This window comes from Leopardus geoffroyi, chromosome A2 (genome assembly GCF_018350155.1).
Source record: "Leopardus geoffroyi isolate Oge1 chromosome A2, O.geoffroyi_Oge1_pat1.0, whole genome shotgun sequence".
Lineage (NCBI taxonomy): Eukaryota > Metazoa > Chordata > Mammalia > Carnivora > Felidae > Leopardus > Leopardus geoffroyi.
The window spans coordinates 49,452,078-49,468,296 of NC_059331.1; the positions used below are offsets into that span (position 1 = coordinate 49,452,078).

General features: G+C 38.8%; 1 protein-coding gene and 1 long non-coding RNA gene across 9 annotated transcripts in view; one reads left to right on the forward strand and one right to left on the reverse strand.

Annotated features, from left to right (window-relative positions):
* The window catches only part of GRM7 (glutamate metabotropic receptor 7), an 872,169-nt gene that overhangs the window by 764,883 nt on the left and 91,067 nt on the right, over positions 1-16,219 (forward strand). The gene's annotated exons all lie outside the window — the stretch shown is intronic.
* The window catches only part of LOC123605926, a 799,403-nt gene continuing 785,002 nt past the window's right edge, over positions 1,819-16,219 (reverse strand). For both annotated transcript variants that reach the window (XR_006716009.1, XR_006716008.1), the window contains one exon: positions 1,819-2,036. This is a non-coding gene — a long non-coding RNA (uncharacterized LOC123605926). The remainder of the gene's footprint in view (positions 2,037-16,219) is intronic.

The following is a 16,219-nucleotide window of genomic DNA, read 5'->3' on the forward strand; positions in this document are numbered from 1 at the left end:
CTATCCAAAAATGTTTTCTCTCACTTCATGAAGGCTTTTAGAAATCACTTGGAACTGGAAATAGCAGATTTGGCTGGTCCCTTGGAATTCATTGGTATCATCATCCTACCTCTGTGCTTTGGTGAGCTGACCTCTGTCTCCAGTGACAACATTTGGCATTATCGGTGAAGTCAAGCAATTCCTTTATAGAAGAAAAGCCTAACTTTACCCAGAACAGTTAAGCTTACATCATATCTCCCAATTTGTTAGATCTACAAATTTGGGACGAAACTCTTGACCCTCAGGGAATAGCTGCATATTTGACATTATTTTGGCATTTGGGGGCATTAGATATATGTTACATACTTTTAACTTTTTGTCTGATTATGTTGCCACCAAGTGTCTAGTCCAATAGGTGAATGAGGAATTCTTATTTAATATGACTTTTCCAGAAATGCCAAACATGGTAATCACTGCAACACTTAGATATTATAAAAGGGAAATTCCTGTAAAGCCCTCATTTTAGTCCCCTCCAGATCTGTAGTCTGTTTCACAGCCAACTGCTTGCCAAACAGACCTCTGAGGCTGAGACCATTCATTTTTTCAGCTGTGGGGACCAGACAACAGGAATATAACTGGCCCCTCCAATGGCCCATGTAATGTAGAAGATGGATGGTGCACTATCACACCAAACCACCAGTGGACAAATAGCTGGCTGGAACCCACTGTCCTTTTTTCTCTTTGTGCCCTGTGATGTTCACCTTTGGTTAAGTCTGTTTCTGCTACAAATCTCTGGCTTCTTACATGACAAAGATTCAAATAGACGAATACTTGTGCCTCAGGTGGAAGTAACCTGCAATGATGAGTATTGGAGAGTCCCAGCTAAGGATACTTACTTAAGTGGAACACCTCCCCCCCCCCCCAGATGGGATGAGACTCCTGGTAGAATCTGAGATCTCTGCATTTGGAGGGCCTCTGGGTGTTAAGAACTTCACCCACCTTCCCCTCTTTCTTTATATTACTCACTAATTCATCCGCTAGGATCATTTGCTGGGTTGTGGGACCACAATGATGAACAAGCCAGAGAAGGGACAGCCTTCATTAAGCTTTCAGTATAATGATGGAACTAGATCTGAGTTTTTCAACTTCAGTATTATTGACATTTCATGCTGGTTAATTCTTTTGGGGGATGGGGAGAAGTAGAACTGTCCTGTGCATCATAGGATATTAAACAATATCCCTGGCCCCTACCCACAAGATGCCAGTAATAACCTCCCTTACCTGATTGGAACAATAATAAAGGTCTCCAGACTTTGCCAAATATCCCCCAGGTGGAGAGGTAGGTACAAAATTGCCCTTAGTTTAGCTAGATTAATGTATAAAGAAACTAACAAATAAATACATGTGTATTTTTAAGTTATTATAAATATCACAAAGGAAACATATGACACTAGGTAAGAGAAATTCATAGAATTGGATTTAATTAATGTTAAAGGGTTAGGGGAAGCATCTTTTAGGAGGTGATATTTAAGAGAAGACCTAAAAGGATCATGGTGAATATAGAAGTTTTACACAAAGACCAATACTTAGGCCCAGCTTGAGGCAAATGTTGATCTATTCATGGAATTAAAGCAGGCCAGTGTGAGTGGAGGGACTGGAGGGCTGATAGGAGTATGGATTTTATTATAAGTGTGGCAGGGGGGTGCCTGGGTGGCTCAGTTGGATAAGTGTCCGACTCAGGTCATGATCTCACGGGTTTATGGGTTTGAGCCTCGTATTGGGCTCTGTGCTGATAGCTCAGAGCCTGGAACCTGCCTCAAATTCTGTGTCTCCCTCTCTCTCTGCCCCTCCTGAGCTTGTGCTCTGTCTTGGTCTTTCAAAAATAAATAAACATTAAAAAAAAAGTGTGGCAGGAAAGCTTTGGACAATTTTAAGCATGGAAGATATAGTACTTACATTTTAGGACCAAGTCAGCATCACTACTCATTCTATTGTGTGAAGGCCCTCTACGTGTTTCACTTGTGCTTACAGGGGATACAAAGTAAAGGAATAGACTCCTATGGAAAATACGACAAGAGCCCCATCAATATGGGAAAATTAATTTGCATCCAAACCTGCCCTTAGATTCTATTTCATTTAAAAAGAACTGATGATGGTACAAAATCAAAATGGGTAAGTGATAAGATGTGTGTGAAATGTGTTGAAGATTACTTTCCAACCTGTAAAATGGGGATCAAAAAGAATGTGTTAAATATCTGTTAATGAAGAGTGAGAATTCAGTAAAATCTTATTCTATGTCAACATATTTTAATTACTATTATCAAGAACAATATTAACTTCATTAGAAGCCAAAGTTCAACTGAATTAATTGTAAAGATCTTTTTGGATTTATTCAACAATTTGTGAGTTGGGCAGTATCCCATCTAGCATATGGAAAGGAGCTACAAGAAGCTTTACAAAATGAAAGACTTCTATAAGAAGAAGGTAGTGGGGACAAGAGAGTTATACTAGCCAAAAGCGGACTGGTTGTAGCAAGGTCACTTTCCTTTGGGGCATCTATCAGATGGATTTCCTAACTAATCCTGATCAGGCAATTCCTGATTAACTGGGAGAGCTGAAACTACAACTGAATCTTGGTGTGGAGATGTGAGGATTAGCATAAGCCACTCCATTTGGGGCCTATTTTGTTTTTAACAACTTCTTCCATGTTAAATATCATGTTTTATCTCCTACATGTCTGTCAAATTCATTTGCTCTCCTTGACCACCTTCAGTCTAGAATCGATTCCTTAGCCTAAACTTAGTTATCAAAGTTTGCATTTAATGTGTTTTAAACTTACTTTAAAAAGAAAGATCTTAGTGAATCTATTTTTAATTAACGATAGACCAAGAAAAGTCTGAAGGAAAACATTTTTACTCCTTAATATCATGTACAGTGTTGATAGCCAATCTTGAGTTTTACAGGATAACCTGAAAAACCATACACAGAAAATAAGATTATGCTTTGATAGAAATAAAAACAAAATGGGCTAGTGTCGAATGACTACCAAAAGATGGTGGAATCAATCATTCATCCACAAATATGGATTGATGTCTATACAAACTTGGTACTAAGATAAAACGGGCATCAAAATCTAGAATGGTCCTAGCCAATGAAGGAATAGGAGATACACTTGCTTATAATGATCACATGACCAAAATGTGGACTTAGGAACAAGTGCCATAAAGCTTTCCTGAAGATAGCACATTTTGCTAATGATGGCATGCACGCACAAAGAACTTGCTGTGTCCCAGGAATTTTCATGATTATTCTGTTACTCATTTAATACTCCTATCAACTTGATGTAGTAGGTATTGCTATCCTCATTTTATAGATGAGACTGAGGGCTTAGTGAGGTTTAGTAACTTATCCAAAGATACATGGCTAGCAAGTGATGTTCAGGATTTGAAATAAGGTGCTTTCATTTCAGAGTCTATGTTTTAACCATTAAAATATACTGCTAAAAGGGTGCCTGGGTGGCTCAGTTAAGCTTCAGACTTTGGCTCGGGTCATGATCTCACAATTTGTGGGTTCCAGCCCTGCGACAGATCAGAGCCTGGAACCTGCTGCAGATTCTGTGTCTCCCTCTCTCTGCCCCTCCCCCCTCTCTCAAAATAAATATAACATTTAAAAAAAACAAGGACACCTAGGTGGCTCAGTCAGTTAAGATTTGGACTTCGGCTCAGGTCGTGATCTCAGTTTGTGGGTTCAAGCCCCATGTTGGGCTCTCCACTGACCACTCAGAGCCCTCTCTTTTTCTGCCCCTCTTCTGCTTGTGAGCTTGCTCTATCTCAAAAATAAATAAGTAAACATTAAAAATAATAATAAAATAAAAATAAATTATGGGGCTATAAATTAGGAGAACAGGAGAGACAAGAATTATGAGAAAAAATAACAGAGAAGTTGATGTGCAGAGCAGGGTACGTGTAAAAAAGGAGGAGGTGGTTAGGAGGAAAGAGGAATAAAACAGGAATTACTGTAATCCTCAATATTGAAAACTTTTCTGACCCTGCAGTATTCTTGGCAGCTTTTACAAACCACATCAAACTAGTTTCATTTTTTGTGCTATGCACACTAGCCTGTTAGAAGGCGCTAACAAAAATTTCCAAATTATCATTGATGTTCTTTCCCTGCAAGGCATTCCCATTACATTATTTCTTTGTATGCACCCCATGATTTATCAACAAGACCCTTTCAAGCTGACCTTTTCTTTTTAATTATTTTTTGCATCTTTTGTTATAGTTCATTTTCATCAACTTAATTACGTTCCAATAAATAGGGTTCTTTCTTAATTAGCAATGTCCTACTCCTTGACCTTGGGATGTATGTATAACAATAGACATTGCCAGCAGCCTAAGAGAATATATCCCAATTTGTCCTATGCATTATGCTTGCTTTTTGTTCACCAAGATGCTATTAATTTAGTAGTTAAGAAGCATGGTAGATTTCATTCCACAGATACATAGAACCGCCAACATTGTGCCTAGCTCATGGTATTATACCAAATGTCCATTTCCTGTTTCCCTTCATTCTGTGTCTAGGGTGACATTTGGATGACTTGGCTGACAATGTAATCTGAAAGAAGCAATAAGTTTCAGCTCACATCTGTGTAACTAATCTTATTCTATAGCAGGCAGTTTACCCACACTTCTGATATGTCCACCACTTCCAACTGCTTATAATCAAGTAATTCGTCACATATCATCTTATTATTTCCTGGGCCAATTAGGAACCTATTTTCTAAACAAACAGCAACAAAAACATCTCCATGTGTTTTTCACATTGCAAACTGAAAGCATATGCTATGTTTTAAACACATTGTCAAATTTTCACTAAAGGTGGGAATGGTTGGGATTTGATTTTGCACTTAAAAAAATGAAACTATAGATCTTTCAAGTTTACTAGTAAGTGGTCAGATTTTGAATAGTATATTCAAAGAAAATAATAGTTTTTAAGAGGTACAAAAGATCTCTTTAATAGCATTACCTAATACTCTTGTAATATGGCTAAGTGGGATTAATCATGGGTATTCATTGATCAGCAGTGCCCAATAGAATTTTCTGTGATGATCACAATGTTCTATATGTGCATTGCCAAGTATGGTGCCACAGCCTCAGGTGGCTATTGAGTACTTAAAATGTGATTGGTATAAGTGAGGAATGAAATATTTAAATTCAATTTAAATAGCACATCTGGCTACTACCTACCATGTACCACAACACGACTATAGCTAGTCTATAGATAGGAAGAAGGCGGGAATTTGTAACTCCTAAAACAACATCAGTGAATAGATGGGACTTGAAAATCGTGAAGAGTGAACCTAGCAGGTGTAGGTGGATTAAATCTCTCCAATGACTAAAGAAAACTGGTTAAAGTCAAGCAGAACTTGAGGGATGTTAAACACTGCCTGTTTCATCAGGAACTTTGAGGAATGGGGCTGTCACACCAGGCTAATTCTTTAATGAAATGGCATCTTTAATTAACTTTTCTAGATGATATCGTCACTGGTGTTTAAGATGGAATTCATTATTTCTCAGCTGAAAACTATAGAATGCCCTGCTGTGTTTGCAGGTAACATCTTCAGTAGATAATTACTTCGATCTTTGTTAGGAGCTATTCACACTGATCTGAGGCCCAGATTCTTTGGTGTAATACTATCATGATCCAAAGCCAAAATTGCTGCAAACCTGTACAGGCTAATTCACTCTGCCACAAAAGTATATCTGACTTATTCATCATTTTAAAAAATAAAATATGCTATGTTATCAGAACCAGCAAATTTTAGAAAGGGATTTCTTCAAAATCTGTTTATGGCAAATTTTAACTGTAGATGGCTTATCTTGCCAGAAATACCCTTTCTGATCTTGTCCACCTGGCTAACTCCTATTCATCTTTCAAGATTTAGCTTGAGCTTCACTTTATGTCTTCTCTTGCCCTACTTCCCAGGTCCTACACTTTCTTGCAATCATATTAACAGAGATATCGGAGTGAGTGTTCTTTTCTTTCTCTGCTGCTGGACTTAAACCAAATGAAGACAGAGACTGTCCTATTCATCTTTATTTTCCTGAATATCTATTAGGGGCCTGGGCATAGTAAAGACACTGCAACTATTTGATAAATTATCACATATTCATTCTAAAAGTTATAAGAACATTTCCATGAAGTATACTAGAACAATTCTTAAGGGTCAGGTCTCAATGAAGGTAATAAGCAGAGACCTGCTTGTCTATATTAGGACAGCAACTGGAGAGAGACCATACAGGTTATTATAAATATTCATTGCCAAAAGGATATCTGTGATTGTATCTCAACATACCTATCTTAAATGCCATGGGTCTATTGCATATAAAGAACATTTCCACATAGAGTAGGTTTGTGTAGACACAGAGAAAACTCCGGATTCATGGTGGTATACGTGCTAATCACTTCACTCATGTATAAACATCTCAGTACCCAAGGGTCACCCCAAGTGCCCATGTCTTCTCCAGGTTGTAAACCTGTCAGAGTTGCTGGCAAATCATGAAAACATTAAGCATTCCTTCTACTAAAAGTAATGATTTCTATTAAGATACAATAATTTCCTCAAATTCCATATTCCAAAATATTCTTTTCCCTTGATTATGGAAAAAGCCCTTAACTTAGTGGTCATGACATGACAATATTCCAGATGAATTGAGACATCCTAAACTATTGGTCCATTTTTTTTTTTCAAATGACTTCAAAAGAATGTCTACCAGAAATGCATGTATTGGGGTAGGATGCAGAGTTTAGGAAGAGGAATAGTTGCAGAATGCCCCCACCAGACAAGAGGATCTGAACTTCAAGAAGAGGTATATTAGGGTTTCTTGATCAGGATATGTTCCTTTGCAAAAGAATTGATCGCATTCAGCCAGCCATTTAGTCACAGTATATGTGGCTTTCCTTACTGTGCATGTCCCTGAAAATGGCAATTCTGACATGCCAGGCACCACCCCCAATCAATAACTCAGTCAGACATAAGCCTTTTTGCAGCTCCAAAGGAAACCAATGGGACAATAGAACTTGCTTTGCACAAATTCTCTATACCGGTGCTTGGCAGGAGCCTGCCACCTATTGGGTAAAAAGGAGGCACACCTAGATTGGAAACAGGGCTTGAAGTCATCTGATACAAAGGCGCTGAACTGGGGAAGGCCTGGTGGCACACTGCTTGCTGTGGTGACAGGGTTGGTCAACCTGAACAGTGGTGTTGTTCTGTCACCAGAGCATGTAAACCGGATGCATCAGTGACAGCAACAGCTAGTGCAATATCAGCAGTGAAACTTAGAGGCACAGTCTGACAGGCTGGTATTCTGAGCATCCTCCCCCATGGGAGCAAGCCTTCGAGGCAATCTTCAATTGTGGGCAACCATCACAGCGCCTGATCTGACAATTCTGACATGGGCCTCATAAGACTCTAAAAGCTATGCTTGCCTTCTATAGGCACTGCAGTGTCCAGGGACCAAGAGCCCCCTTAAGCAAACTCAATAACTTCCCTTTGGCATATCCAAGAGAATTGAGACACAGGATCAGAAAACAAGAAAAAGAAAGTCCTCCTCAAAGTGTATTCAGTTATGAGTTCCACACTTATCCACTTCTGCCTCATTTTTTTCACATTTCCTCACTCTAATAGATCCACACCCTTTTGGCAGGGGGTAGGGTCAAGTTCCAGAATCACAAATTAATCTTTGCAAAGAGTAGTCTGCTTTGAAGTCTCCTGGGAAAACATTCGTCGATGGAGGAAATAGCAGGTTTACCAAATATAGGGACTTCACCATTATGAAGTGGAATGACAGCTACTCAGTTTTCCTCAATGATTTACAGTTTATAATGCATTTTGACACCAATTAATTGAGTTGATACTCAAAATAACTCTTTAAGGTAGACATCATTATCTTTCTCAGAACAGGAAGCTAAAGCTCAGATTAAAAAATTTCCTCAAGATCACACCTTGAAGATAGTAGAGGTGGGGTTCCCACCAGTTCTTCGGGTATTTAGTATCACGCACAGCCCACCCCAGCACAGGGAGGCCTCCCAAGGAAATAACCTTCTTTTCTGAGTAAAAAATGGACCCAGTGTTTGCAATCTCAATTTTTCTGATATTCGGCTACAATATTAATTTTTTTAATGTTCATTTATTTTTGAGAGAGAGAGAGAGAGAGAGCGCACACAAGTCAGGAAGGGGCAGAGAGAGAGAGAGAGAGAATCCCAAGCAGGCTGTATGCTGTCAGCACAGAGCCCGATTTGGGCCTTGAGCTCACAAACCATGAGATCATGACCTGAGCCAAAGTTGAACACTTAACGACTGAGCCACGAGGGTGCCCCCCTATTTTTTAAGTATATATATAAAACAAAGTGAAATACACAGGTCTTAAGTGTATTCGGGATGAATTTTGACAAATATGGACATTTGTATAACCATGACTTACATCAAGGTAAAGGTTTCCATTACCCAGAAAGTTGCCTTTGTCTTTTTCCAATTAGTACCAATTTCCAAATAACCATTATTTTGCCTCAGTCAACATAGATTATTCTGCCTGCTCTTGAACATCACATAGATGAATTTATACAGTATGTACTGTTTTGTGTCTCAATGGTTTACTCAAAACTTTTCCTGAGATTCATTCTTGCATATATACAGTGATGAACTCCTGGAGCACTTTGTTGCCACATCTTATAAGAAATCTTTGCCTTTATCTATTTTTTTGTCCACCCCTAACAAGTAACCTCATGTAGGCAGAGGGTGCAACTAATTTATCTCCTGTCTCCCACAGTACCCCACACAGGGTTTAAAGTATATTTGATACATGATACATATTTGTTAAATTAAGCAAATGATAAATTTCTTCCTTGGGTCATTAGCTGACTTCAAGAGAAAGGTCAAGTATAAGCAGAAAAGCATATCCTCCATGAAACTATATGCCACCAGGCCACGGATTTTATAGAGGTGATGGTTTTATTGGGCAGGATGAAAAGAGGAAGGCAAAGCAATATCTATAGCACCTTATTATATTGTGAGAATTGATTTAATATGCGAGGTTTGGGGAAGTGATATTCTGCATTTTGACATGATCATATGCCTGGGACAGGTTACCATGCCCTGCATTCTGAGGACTTTATGACCACAAATTTCAAATGAAAATGTCAAAAATTCTACTTCTTCTCAAATAATGGAATGTGATAAAGTTGAAAATGTCAAAAATTCAGCTTGTTCCCAACTAATGGAATGTGATGAAGTTGAAGAATGCATAGTCTGAATGCTAGTCAAGCAAATATTTTGAGGGAATATATATTGTGTTTGCCCTTTTAGTTTATGTATAAAGTGAATCTGAAGAGAGGCAGAGATATTATTTATAGCAATAGCTAGAGCCTGGTACTTCAAGCTTCTAAAGTCTTAGGACTGAGTGCCAATCTAATGGGGCAGGGAAAATTTATGGGACAGGGGGAAAATTATGCCAAGGCTGCAAAGCCTTCTGCAGTGATGGCAGCTGCTTTTATGGGGAAAAAGCATATTATTTTGTCTCCAAGCTGAAGTGAGGACTATCTAATGCAACATCAAGATCTCTGACTTTCAACTAAGCTGCGACAATGACTATCATGAGATGTGTCTGCCTCTGACAGCCTCTCTGTCCATTCAAAAACCACTTAAGACTCAGTGAAGGAATCCTAATTATAGAGCACCTGTTCAAGAATAGAATTTTAGAGCCTCTGGAAAGACAGAGAAGGAAGTTGCTGATAGGCCTTTCTGGTGATTATTGTCCAGACTATGGTTGAATCTTACTCAATCAGTAACCAATTTAGTCAGTGAAGAGCTAAGTTTCCATTAGTGACTGTTGACAAATGAGACAGTAAACCTAATTCCTTCCTGCTTCTTCCTACAACTCCCTGAGACCAGAACTTTCTTGGACCTATTACTGCAGTAGTAAAGGACCGAAGTAATAAGTCGTCTCCAAATTGATTGTGAGGCCAATTATATGTTGGATTGAAAAGATAAAAAAATAAGAGGAATTATAAGAGGAAAAGAGCACTTGCGGTATTCAAAGAGTGTAACTATGACCTGGGTTGAGCCCAAAATCACACCATATAACTAACTAAAAAGGGAAACTGGTAATGAATAAAGCCATGAAACAATATTAAATACTCATACCTGAATATGATCTGATCTTGCTATATAGAAAGACTTTCTAGGCAATGGTTCTCAACCCTGACTGCACAATAGAAGCACCTAGGGAGCTTTTGAAACTCTTGGTGCCCATGTAGGACAACAGACTAATCAAATCAAGACATCAGGGGTAAAGGAGGAAGGGCAGATTCCAAGCTACAATAGTTTTTAAAGCGTCCCAGGTGATTCCACTATGAAACCAAAGTTGAGATTCACTGTTCTCAACATAGTAAAAATAATAATGTCCAATTATTTGACTACCTAAAACAAAAATTTTGATAAACATTGGAAACATGTATAATGCATATGGTATTAGTGTCCTAGATGTATAAAGAATATAAATTTATAAGGAAATATTTTTTGCATTATCCTTTTCATGTTCTATGTGCCCACACTCTCCTAAACATGTTAATTTGAAATCACAATGATGGAAAAGGTCAGCGTGTAGATACTCCTTAACACTTTCCACTTCCTACTGCCTAGCTTTCTGTATCTAAAAGGTCCTTAGATGAATGCACATACCAAAACAGCCACATCTTGGGAACTGTTTTTTTTTTAATTCTAGATTTCTGGAGATAGAATTAATCTATATCATTGTGTAGTGTTAAGGTTTACAATTTGATGACTTGATATATGTATATCAAGTACATATGAATTATGTATATATGGAAATTATTACCACAATGAGGTTAATTGGAACTATTAACAAGGAATCTAAAGCAGCACTTATCAGACTCTAATGTACATAGAAGTAATCTGGGGATCTTATTAATGTAAATTTAGGCCTAAGAAACTACATTTGGAGCAAAATCTCAGTAAGTGGGTCCTGGAACCACATTCTCAGTAGCAGGTACTTAGTCAACTTTCAAAATTTTAGAGAGGGTTAGAGCTTATATTCATCTTTTGTTTCTCTAAGGATCTCAAAATAAATGATCAGGAGGGTATAAAACATAGGTATACACATCTATATATTCTCATAGACAAGAGCAAATATTATAGCTATTCTCAATCTCATGCAAACAAGTGAAATAATTTTAGTTAAAACTTGGCATTTGAGCAGTTGCCTACTTTCATAATGCATTGTCTGAAAAATGAAATCCTGGGGTTACTTTTGAAAAAGAAGACCTTTAGTCAAATGAATGTGAATATTTGAGGACCACTACAAAAGGAATGAGGTCATGGGAATTGATAAACCATGTGAGTTCAATGTGGACCCTGATAAAGGCTGTGCCTACTGACATGAGTTAAATACTGAAGTACCTTTGGTATAGTACACATCCACAGCTCAGCCTCACTTGGATTTTATAGTTGGACAGCTCAAGTAAATAACCACTTCTACACTGTGATGTTGGTTCCCCACAGCAAAGCATTGTCCGTATCACCAGGTAGGTATTCAATAAATATTTGATGAATGGATAAGTGTGGCAAATATCAATACCCAAATGGCAGAGAGGAGGCAAATATTAACCCATTCTACAAGTAATTAATGAATGTAAGGTCCTAAACGAATGACATCATCCAGAACCAGAGAACACAGCACTGTGTGTGAATGTGTGTTTCTAAAGACTTAATGATTTAATGAGAGAGAGGCAGACTAGTTTAGTCAAAGGACCAAGGGGATCCCTAGATGGTTTTCCTTGCATTCAGTCACATCACATCCTGGGTGACTGTTCAAATTTCAGATTCTTGGACCTCTTACCTAGGATTCCAAAATCTAAATTAGACCATTCTTTTTGAGAGTAACTCCATAAAAACAGAAGCCGAGATAGACTTGGTACCAGAATTCTGATTTCAGACTTCACTTGTACCACCTTTTGATCTTGGACACATTTCTTATCCTTCTGGAGAACTGGTTGCCAACTCTAGTGTCTACAGGTACTGGGTAGGGAGCTTAGTGAAGAAACAGGGCAGTCATGGACGATAGGGCGCAGTAGGTATCTATATCAACATACATTGTGTGTGTATGATTTATGTATATATGGAGAGTATAGTGACAAACAAAAGCACCCATATTGTGTTAAATGGTGTCTGTCTCCACAAAGCTGTAGAGAAACAGTGGCCAGATCTTGAGATTTTTAAACATGTTATGCATGCCACTAGTGGCTACCAGGTTATAGAGTCCATCTTAAAGCCTTGCTCTTTTTTTTTTTTTTTTTAAGACTGTCAAATGAGGCTAATAACACTTACCATGCAGGATTGTGTGGCAGGGGTCAGAGATGAAAAGCACTTTATAAATCATAAATCATAAAAGCAAGAGGTTGTTAATATCATTATCATCATTATAATCATTGTACCCCAGTGCCTAGCTGTTTTACATTTTGATGAGGAGAGAGAGAGAGAGGGCTATATCTTTTTCAAGTCCATTTACCCACTGACAGTAGGTGCAGTACGTTCACTTCTCTACCACATCCTTCCTATGTCAGAAGTGTGACTGGATGGTCATCTAAGGGTCAGGGCCACTCTATGGTCTTATCTTTCTATATGGGGCCTCAAAGAGAAAATTGTCAGATTTGATATACACCAATTATGACCTTTATTATGATTCTCAAGTACAGTTAAGTATGTATGTTGGCCAGGATACTGATAGAACACAAGATAGAATACAGATGAAGCTACAGACGTGCTTGAACATGTTTCTATGGCTACAGATCTTCCGGTAATATAATTTGCAGAAATGGTCCATTTTAATAGCCCAGATCTAATCCTTCAGTTATCTCCTGGTCACGATTTGATATACATTATGTCAGAAAGTAACATGAGTTTTCTTTATTCCTTTTGTCAAGTTACCTAAATAATTCAATTGCCTTCCAGACAAGTTCCCAGAATATTAAAAGGTACAGAAACCGAGGAACAATTCTTTATTCCTAAATCTTTATTCCTCACCATGCTAAATACTGCAACATATTATTTCATTTCACTGTCTTTGAAAGGATAGTCCTGGGAATGTCAGCTGGAGAAAATGACAGTGTGAACCATTTATCCTGATCACTTACCATAGAAACTGATTTGGCCTCGCAAATGACATATCGGACAAAGGGCTAGTATCCAAAATCTATAAAAAACTCACCAAACTCCACACCCGAAAAACAAATAATCCAGTGAAGAAATGGGCAGAAAACATGAATAGACACTTCTCTAAAGAAGACATCCAGATGGCTAACAGGCTCATGAAAAGATGCTCAGTGTCACTCCTCATCAGGGAAATACAAATCAAAACCACACTCAGATATCACCTCACGCCAGTCAGAGTGGCCAAAATGAACAAATCAGGAGACTATAGATGCTGGCGAGGATGTGGAGAAACGGGAACCCTCTTGCACCGTTGATTATGCAAACTGGTGCAGCCGCTCTGGAAAACAGTGTGGAGGTTCCTCAAAAATTTAAAAATAGAGCTACCCTATGACCCAGCAATAGCACTGCTAGGAATTTACCCAAGGGATACAGGAGTGCTGATGCACAGTCAACAATAGCCAAATCATGGAAAGAGCCTAAATGTCCATCAACTGATGAGTGGATAAAGAAATTGTGGTTTATATACACAATGGAATACTACATGGCAATGGGAAAGAATGAAATATGGCCTTTTGTAGCAATGTGGATGGAACTGGAGAGTGTTATGCTAAGTGAAATAAGTCATACAGAGAAAGACAGATACCATAGGTTTTCACTCTTATGTGGATCCTGAGAAACTTAACAGAAGACCATGGGGGAGGGGAAGAAAAAAAAAAGTTGAGGGAGCCAAAACATAAGAGACTCTTAAAAACTGAGAACTGAGGGTTGATGGCAGGGTGGGAGGGAGGGGAGAGTGGGTGATGGGTATTGAGGAGGGCACCTGTTGGGATGAGCACTGGGTGTTGTATGGAAACCAGTTTGACAATAAATTTCATATTAATTAATAAATTAAATACAAATTAAAAAAAAGAAACTGATTTGGCCTCAATTATCTGGATTTTTCCAGGCAGTTTCAGACCCATATTATCTAGAAAATTGCTCCAACAACTTTGCCAATCTACAAGCAGTCCAGACAGTTTTGTTGGTTTTCAAGAAAAAATATTTCTTTATTCCAGAGGAATTCACATGGGCTTTCGTCTCCCTTCTGGGCCAAGTCTAGAGAATAAAATCTGGTTTGGTCCTTGCTCAGTTTCTCACTGAACCACCTCCTGCCTGGATTTCCAGTAAGATTCACAGGGCTGCCCTCAGCCTCATCAGCAGATACACCTTTCTAGAGACGCCCTGTTCAGCTAGGGATTCAGCCTGAAAGAGGGGGAAAAAAAGGAGGAGCAAAGTTCCATATTGCTAAGGTTGCATCCTCTCCGAGGCTGGCTCTCCCTTCCAAGTTCCCCCCAAATGACTATTGTGTGACATTAGGTGAGAGGAATAACTCAGACCTTGCCTCAAGAACCAGTGACTACTTTCTGAATTGAGATAGATGGATCAGAGTCTACAGAAAGTGAATTTCTTGCTAACCCCTGAAAAAATGAAATAATGATTTAGGAAGTCTACATTCTCTGTCTTCTAGACCCCTGAAACCTAATTGACAAGCCAATATCTACAAGTCACTGAGTCTTAAGATATGCAGTCTTAACTTGGCTCCCTAAGTGTAATGCTGGAAAAAGCAGCAGAGGTTCTATGTGCTGCTGGGAAAGAGAATTGAAAATGAACCCTGTGGACCCGTTTATGACTGAGCTATCAGACTTTGCATTTAGCCTCTGCAGGTGGTAATCTTCCCCAATCTGACCCCAATTTTCCTTTCAGTGTCCAAAGCCTCCTGCTATTTGGGAGTAGGTTGACACAGAATTTATCACACCCAGTCCCTGCATAAATAAGCTATTTTATTTTGTTATCGTCTGGGGAGCATCTGGTTGGTTGTTTTAAATCAGAAGGTCTTTTTGCTAAGCTCTCATAAATATGTTTAAAATCTATCAGGACATTACATCTCTTTATTCCTTTTTCTCTCCTGGTTTTTAGACTTAAATCTAATGAGCAGTTTCCCGATCTAATGAAAAAAGACAGGTCTTTGTGTCCATACAGGGTCCATGTTCCACAACTGTCACACTGGCTGCTTTTTCCCTCCTTCCAGTGTGTTTGCTTGGGTGGGCCACAGTCTATTTTCAGGCCATCACAGGCCACTTAGTCCTGTCAGATCCAATATCCAACTTTTTGACGGGCCTTGTTAGTGTCACACAGTACACATGGGGCCAAAGACATGCTTGTAATTTGTTTCTGTCAACAGCCTTTGCCTGGTTCTCCATGCCCAACAAAGCCAGCTGCATATTCTCTCTGCTTCATTATTTTTGGGGGGATGAGGGAAGGGTATGTGTACATGTGTGCATATATTATAAATAGGAGTGTGGGCTTAGAATCTCTGACAGTAAATGGTTCTAGTGAACCCTCCTTTTTTTTTTTGTTTCTTTTAGTCAAAAAAAGACACTTTCCTAGGCTAAAGAAGTTTAAGTCCACAGCTGAACTGTTTAATCAGGGAGTCATGGAAAGTCTGTATTCTCGAAGTCATTTTCAAGGGCTGAGACAGGAAAAGGGCCTGAGTCTCAGTGCTGCATCACGACATGCACTTTTATATTAGTTGGGTCCAAAGTGCTATTTGCATTCTTCTTTTGTGCTAATGTTTCCTCGGCTTTTCATTCTGTCTGACCATGGTTAGTGTTCCATGAGAGTTTGCTAAATGGATAGATGTATGATTATATAGATGGACCAAAAGAAGAACCCAAGCAGGTATGACGAAGTGGATATGGACACCCATCTTACAAGAATCAGCCTAGAAAATTTATGTTTCCTCCCTCTTGCTTCCAAATCCCAGTGTCTCTGACTGACTATGGCCTCCTACTTGGTCAGCTTTGAACCAGCCCCTTCCTTTCTCTTAGGAATAACAGGTGCATCCTCTTTTGTTTTCTTTCTTCCTCTGCATTTCTCAGAAAACAGTTTTTTTATAATACATCCACCTGAACCTCCTTGCCCAACTAACTCAACCAGAAGAGAGACTGAATTGTTGGAGAAACTGCAAGGAGA